The sequence below is a fragment of the Phyllostomus hastatus genome, unplaced genomic scaffold (genome assembly GCF_019186645.2).
Source record: "Phyllostomus hastatus isolate PE091 unplaced genomic scaffold, TTU_PhHast_1.1 phas_contig_254, whole genome shotgun sequence".
NCBI classification, from domain to species: Eukaryota; Metazoa; Chordata; class Mammalia; order Chiroptera; family Phyllostomidae; genus Phyllostomus; species Phyllostomus hastatus.
The window spans coordinates 12,142,099-12,150,002 of record NW_025333810.1 but is presented as its reverse complement, the minus strand read 5'-3'; the positions used below and the strand labels follow the sequence as shown (position 1 = coordinate 12,150,002).

Below are 7,904 nucleotides of genomic sequence, written 5' to 3'. Positions count from 1 at the left end.
TCATAGGCAATTAAACAAATGGTATACCTGGCTCTCTCTCTCCTTGTTTGAACTTCATCATGCCCTGCTGCTCTCAGAGCAAAATCTGTCCTGTCAACTCCAAGTCTAACCCCAGCTGAGGAGCCAACACAGGGAGAGAAAAAGAGTGATTTGGGTTTTTGCTCTATGCTGCTAACACTCTGAATCTTTTGCATTACCTTCTGAGATTATGCAAGAGAATTCAACCATAAAATAAATCAGTCACTGAGGTTGCCAAAGGGCAATAGCAATCTCAGTGGCTTGCCTCTAGAAGCACACGGGGCGGTTTTCCATAAGGCAGGGGTAACAGGGCAGAGTAGCAGAATCATGACCGTGAAGCTGCCTGACAAGGTCTGGCTAGAGCTCCCAAACAGGAGCCTGTGGCACCCTCCCTAGCTCTGGCTCTAATGCCCCCAATTAGGCACTAGTAAAGAGCAAGCAGAGGGCTCCCCTGGGAAACAGGTAAATTCAAATCGATGCAAACCCTGACACTGTTGAACTCAATCGCTCACAGAAAGCATTTCTGGAGGAAACCAGACGTTGCTGAGTAGGTGTGGACTGCCAAAGTTATCAGGGCATCAGGTAATCCAAGAAACTCCAGAGGACTATAGTCTCTGCTTCACCAGGAGGCCAGGAATCGCTGAGAGAATCGCCAATGACAAGAAGCACAAGACAGAGGCAGGCCTCCTCCTCCCAGTCTCATATTGAACTTGAGTTGGAAGAGGAGAGTCTGGTCTCAAAATGGAGGTAAAACCACTGCCCGGTGGCTCCCAGGCCAACTCCCGTCGTTGCCGCCGCAGCCACAGGGGAGTAGGAGACCAGGATCCAAAGGAACCAGAGCAACTGAAAAAACTGCCTACTGGTGGTTTGAGCTTCAAAACTGCAGGTGGTAGTTTAAGACAACATTTTTACAAATGGGCACACTCACAGAAGGTGTGGTGATGAGAGACCCCCAAACAAAGCATTCCCAGGGCTTTGGTTTTGTATTCACTTTCGTGTTGAAGAGGCAGAAGCAGCGATGCGGGCAAGCTCGATTGAAGTGCCTGTTGTGCAGCTAAAGAGGACTGTGTCTAGAGAGAAGCCTGCGGAGCCTGGTGCCCATTAAACAGGGAAGAAAATTTTTTGTGTGTGTTATTAAAGAAGATAAAAAAGCATACAACCTGAGAGACTACTTTGAAAAGTATGGCAAGACTGAAACCATAGAAGTTATGGAAGACAGGCAGAATGGGGAAAAAAAGACTTGTTTTTGTAACGTAATGATCATGATTCCATTGATAAAATTGTTATTCAGAAATATGACACTATTAATTTGAAGTGAAAAGGCTCCTTTCTAAACAAGAAATGCAGTCTGCTAGATCACAAAGAGGCCATGGAGGCAGATCTGGCAACTTTGTGGGTCATGGAGAAATTTTGGAGGTGGTGGAGGTAACTTTGGCTATGGTGGAGACTATGGTGAAAAAGGAGGTTATGGTGGAAGTGGCAGCAGAGGTAGTTACAAAGGTGATGGTGGATATAGTAGATTTGGGGGTGACAGTGGTGACTATGGCAGTGGTCCTGGTCACAGCAGTAGAGGAGGCTATGGTGGTGGTGGAGGACCAGGTGGTGGTATGGTGGTGGTGGTGAAGGATATGGTTACAAAGAAGGGGGATATGTTGGCAGTAACTATGGTGGTAGTAGGAATTATGATTTGGGAAATTATAGTGGACAACAGCAATCAAATTATGGACCCATGAAGGGGGCCACTGTGGTGGAAGAAGCTCGGGCAGCTCCTATGGTGGTGGTTATGGATTTGGTGGTGGAAGTGGTAGAGATGGTAGCAGAAGGTTCTAAAAACTCATCAGAAAAGGGCTACAGTTCTTGCAGGAGAGAGAGTGAGGAGTTGTCAGGAAAGCCGCAGGTTACTTTGAGAGAGTCATCTCAAATGCATTTAGAGGAACTGTAAACATCTGCCACAGAAGGAATGATGAGCCATAGTGAGAAAAGTTACTGCAGCCTGAACAGGAAACCCTTCTTGCTCAGGACCGCAGTCCTGGCTGCAGTTCGTGAGAAGTGCCGCTATTGATCGATGCCACGGAGTGTCGATTAGTTGTGCCTTCCTGAGGCCTTTTATCTGTTGTAGCTTTCTCTTTTCCTTTTTCTTTTCATTACATCAGGTATATTGCCCTGTAAATTGTGGTAGTGGTACCAGGAATAAAAAATTAAGGAATTTCTAATTAAAAAAAAAAGACATAGGATGTAGTTTGATAGGGGAGAGAATAAATTCACATATCATACATTATGCAAGCATATCACACCCCTGCTTTTTTAGAAGAAAGTACAAAATAAATGCATAGTTTGAAAGAATGTACAATTACCTAGGAACATAATTCATAATGTTAACTACTGTAATTTGAGGTGTGTGTTTCATAATTAATTATTTTGTTGTTAGAATTGATTTTTTTACTTTATTTTTTCTTACAGCATGGCTTCACATGTCTGAGCAAATACTGTTGTTTATCAGCTAAAAAGAGAAACAATTTAATATATCATGAACAATAACTGTGAAGAAAAATACTCAGTTTTCCCTGATTCATTTATCTTTCAAGCAATTATTCAGTTACCTGATGCTGCCTGAAAACATATAAGGTGCTGTATACTTAAAGAATGGATAAAAAGAAATATTAGGAAAACTCAAAAGAGGTTTTTAATAGCAAAACCATCTTTAAGCCCAACTTGCAGTTAGATACTCAACTATTTGAATATTTTTTATTACTTAGAATTTCTACCCTTAACTTGGTTATTACTTAATATTTATAGAGTACTTTAAATTTTCCTAATATTTTATAACCACTACTTAGTTTTTCTTTACAACATTCACAAAGGTATAAGCAGTAAAACTTCTCACCAGAACAGAACAGAAAATTCTTTCTTAACTGCCATCAGAAGACATTCTTAAAAGGTGTTTCAGCTGGTGGATAGAGTAAGGGAGTCAGATGCTTATTTATTTAATTTACTTAATTTGGAGTGAATTCCACCCAGTTTATTTGTACTCCATTATGACATGATTAATTATAATAAATCTTGGCAAGGAACTAGTGTTTAATATAGTGGTCTTGAGAGTCCAGAATAACTCTAAAAGGCAAGCCATCTCTGGCAGATGGGAACTTAGTTTAAAGTTCCCCAAATGCCCTCTTTCTTTAGCTCTTTCCAATTTAATGTCTTTTGGTACAGAAATGTTATTTTCCTATGCCCAACCCAAATCCCCCAGGCTTCAAAATCAGCCCAATTCCTCTGATCATCCCTCCCTGAAAATGGAGAAGTTTGGTTACAAAGTGTATAGAAACGTAAGAAGCAACATTGCCCATGTTGCACAAGTACTTGCTTTTCCATAAAAGTGCTTGTTCTTTTGGACACATGACCTTAACAGACCACTTTCCTTTTCACTTCCAGTACCTAAACTGGGATTGAGGAGGTAGTTCCAAGACATCATCTATAACAGAGAGAGATTTTAAAGAGAATGGTAATAGTGATAGAAATTCAATAAACATTGAACTCAATAAAAATCACAATGACATCATTGTAATACAGTTGATTTCAACAAGCATTTAAGGAGTCTCTACTATGTGCTTGATACTGAGCAGTGGACTGTTCTTGTAAAAAAAAGTTATTCCTGACTATATAAGAAGATTGAAATGTGTATTACAGAGATAAAAGTATATTTTCAACATTCAAATAACTGAAGTTAATATTTAAGATAAATAAAAATTGTTTAGACAGCATTAAGAGACAAGCCAATGTGAAGAAAGAAATATTCTAATGAAAGAGACTAGACTTGAACTGAAACCTGAAGGACAAGTCTGTGCGAAGAAAGGAGAAGAGAGGAGGGGAGGGGAGGGGAGAGGGAGAGGAGAGGAGGAAAACACATTCTCAATGAAGGAAGCAACAATTTCAAAAATTACATAATTAGAATCGCCTATTCTAGGTTAATGATGAAAAATAACATGGAACAGTTGTTCACAAAGTGAAGCAAAGAAAATTAAGTTGAGTAATTTAGGGAAATGTATCCTTTAATCTCTGTAAAGTATGTAATTGTTCCATGTGTGAATTTTTATCTGTCTTGGAAATTGATTTAAAAAGAAAGACAACGAGCAATGACATGGGAGGTCACTAATCTAGAGGCTAATAAAAACATAAATAGATACACTGAGAAACAGATGGGATAATATGAAGGACACAGCTTGATGAAAGAATATTTTAAGACACAAGAGAGGAAAATCAAACTAGATTTTTAAAAGTCCATTAAAGGTAAGTCTCGTGGGTGAAAAGGGGCTGCATACTAAACCTGACAAGCTCAGGGGAGGCCTGCGTGGTGGCCTCACAAACTCAGAGACCAAAGTCACCAAGTAGGATGGTCTGGAATTTAAATACTTTGTAGCTAAAAGGGGGTAATGGATAGCAATCATGTCTTAGCCCGTATTTTTTCCTAACAAAGGTCAATCTTGACCTTAGTTGAGCATGTTATCTTTTTCCATCTTTGCTAACATGTCTTCGGAATGTCAAAATTTCCTTTTCTCTTGACCCCTCAAAGCACAGGCACTGCACCAGGGGAAGATCACAGATCCCCTCATTGCTATTGTTTTCCTGGTAATTGTTGCCTTAACTATCCTGTACTCACCTGTGTAAAAGTAAGTGTTTATCATTTTACTTTTTTCCAATCTCAGAAGTATCCCCACTTTGCTTTCTCCTACCTCCCTAAGCTATTACCAGTGAATTTCATGTAACACTGGTTACATGCCTCCTTTTTTTATTGCAACATATAAAATAAGGTGCAAACTACCATTCTCAGAAGCATTTTCTCAACTTGTTGAGGTTTTGCTTCCAGCAATTGTCAGTTTGCCTCAAATAAACTACAAAAATTCTCTACAGGTTTGGATGTTTCTTACATAGACAGTCTCTTAATAAATAAAGATAAACAAAGACAATAATTACCATAGTTAAGGAATTCTTAGAACAAATCTGTCTTCTCTCCAACTATTGTAGAACTATATACTTGATCTCCTTCGTGAAAATTCTTTTGCTTCTTGACCTTCTTCTTAGTCACTTTAAAAACTCTCCCCTGCTTTTGCTTATTATCCACTGGCTACAGCTCTTTTGAACATATATATTTACTTTTCTATTCTTGAACTGTCTGTTGAATGCTGTCAATATATATGTTTCATAAACAACCTCTATGGTCACTACATCAAATACATAATTCCTGTTTCTTCAAAGCCCAGATACTCAGAAGCCAACCTCTATGTCCTCTACTCTGAGGCTATCAAATGACTTAAGGCTTTATTTTCTCTCTGTAGGGTCCTTATGCTAGCCTCTCACTTAATCTCTCTGCCTCCAATGCCTTCATTCCTTAATTTATATTTAAAACATATGTTTGATTGAGTTACTTCACTGCTACAAAAATGTAATAAATATGTTTTCTTTTAGCTCAAGAACATATTCAAAATTTCATAGCATGACACCCAAGACTCCATTCTCTCTTTTCTAGCCTTTCTTTCTAAATACCATACTACCCTAGTGTCTTTTCACTTCCAGAATATGATCTGTACTTTCCAGAACCATGACTACAGTTATTAGTTTGTATTTCAAAATCTTCTTCAATTCTGTTCCCTTAGGAGATATTGTATTGCTTTAAAAACAAGCTCAGAGAGCATCTTCTCCTTTGACCACTCTCTCAGATCTAATCAGTACCTCCTTTAAATGGCCACCTACATATTTCTCCTACTAGCAACTGTGCTTATGTATTGTTCTACGATCAGCTTATAAAACTGTACAATTGCTGGTTGATGAATTTCAGACACATAGATGCTCAATAAATGTTAAGGGATTTTAATTGTGATCTTTTCTGTACAGAAAAAAAAGATAATTTATTGAGAGTAATTTCTAAAGAAAGGAATCATAAGTACTTATTTAATTTTTTGTGTACATATAAATTTCTTGCTTGTGAGAGTCTTCCTATACTTCTTATCACTCTCCATATGGTGCCAGTCCATTATTCATTAAAAAAATCAATCAAATTACATAGTTTCTAAGACACAGAGAAAGAAAAAAAAATAAACTCAGCACCCAGCAGTGCTTTATGCACATAGCAGCTGTTCCTTATACCTATTTCTAATATAACTAGTTAATATAATCACATTAGGAAGAATATTTGCATAAAGTAGAATACCAGACTCAGGGGTCCAACCTTTTGTTATCTCTGGGCCACACTAGAAGTAATACAAGTTGTCTTGGGCCATACATTAAATACACAAACATTAACAAAAACTGATGAGCAAATAAAAGCTTTTAAGTGAATTTACAATTTTGTGCTGGGCTGCATTTATAGTCATTCTGGGCTGCATGTGGCCCATGGGCCTCTGGTTGAACACCCCCGGTAGAGTTTTCAGAAAAACTGATGTTACACCCTGGCTGATATGGCTTAGTGGGTTGAGCAGCGGCCTGTGAACCAAAGGGTGGTGGGTTCAATTCCCTGACCAGTGCATATGCCTAGATTTTGGGCCAGGTCCCCAGTAGGGGGCACATGAGAGGCAACCACTCTCTGATGTTCCCCTCTCTCTTTCTCCTTCCATTCCCCTCTGTCTAAAAATAAATAAAATCATAACAAAAAAAGAAAAACCAATGTTACTGTAAGAGTTCAGGCACTACGCCCTGGCTGGTGTAGCTCAGTGGACTGAGCGAGGGCTGCGAAACAAAATGTCACAGGTTCAATTCCCAGTCAGGGCACATGCCTGGGTTGCAGGCCACAGCCCTCAGCAACTGCACATTGATGTTTCTCTCTCTCTCTCCCTCCCTTCCCTCTCTAAAAATAAATAAATAAAATCTTTAAAAAAGAATTCTCTAAAAAAAAAAAAGAGTTCAGGCACTGGAGTCAGAACAATTGATATCTGATTTTTCAAGAGTCACATGCCTCATATGGCTGGTAAGAAGATTAAATGAAATAATGCATGCAGGAAAGCTGGCATATAGTTACCTAACTTGACTGTTACAATGATGGTAATTGCATCTATAAACTGAGGAGAGAACATGAGCTGGAGAATCAGACAGATCTAAGTTTAAATATTTGCCTGCTGTGTGACCTAGCATAGCTACTTGACTAAATTCCCTTTCTTTCTTCTTAACTGTATCTATAATTAATATTAGATATAATTTCATAGTTTTAAAATGAGGTATCACAACTAGTATAAAAACTAGCATACAGAAGATATGAACACAGCTGATTCCTTTCTCTTCCCCTCATGCAAACAGGCAATTTTACACTTAAATTTTTATTAGCACAAGGTTTTAAAAACACAATAGATTCTCTACTAATTATATAAGAATTTAATAACTTATTAACTCATAATAGATATGAAATTCTTCAGCATTAGCCTGGGATAGAGACCCTTCACTGGAATGGGAATCAGCAATAAACAAACAGAAATGTCTATTGAGGGGACACAGAATTGTACTACAACAGCAAGAGATTTCAAAATACAGCTTCTCTGATTGACACAGTGGTTCAAATGTCCTTAAAATTTCAGCATTCTTGTCCCCTCCCCACAAAATTTAAAAACACAAAACAAAAAACATAGACCCCTATCATCACCTAACAGTCCATGTATTTCTACTAATATCTAGATTTAGTTTAAAAGTAAAATTTTTTAAACAAATTTCCATTGTTTTACTCTTGGTGATTTAGGCATAGAGCCTTGATATCTTTCACCAGTTCTGAAAGAACAGAGAGACAACTGTGGAATATTAGGAATGGTAGAAAAGGGGAAGAGAATTCTTCCTTTATTAAATTTCACCAATTTTTACCAATGTGTCTTAAAATTATTTTCATAATCTATACATTTCTAATGATCACATGA

General features: G+C 38.0%; 1 pseudogene; it reads left to right on the top strand.

Annotated features, from left to right (window-relative positions):
• Positions 1-759: 759 nt before the first annotated feature.
• LOC123818028 lies at positions 760-1,848 on the top strand (annotated as a pseudogene).
• Positions 1,849-7,904: the final 6,056 nt, after the last annotated feature.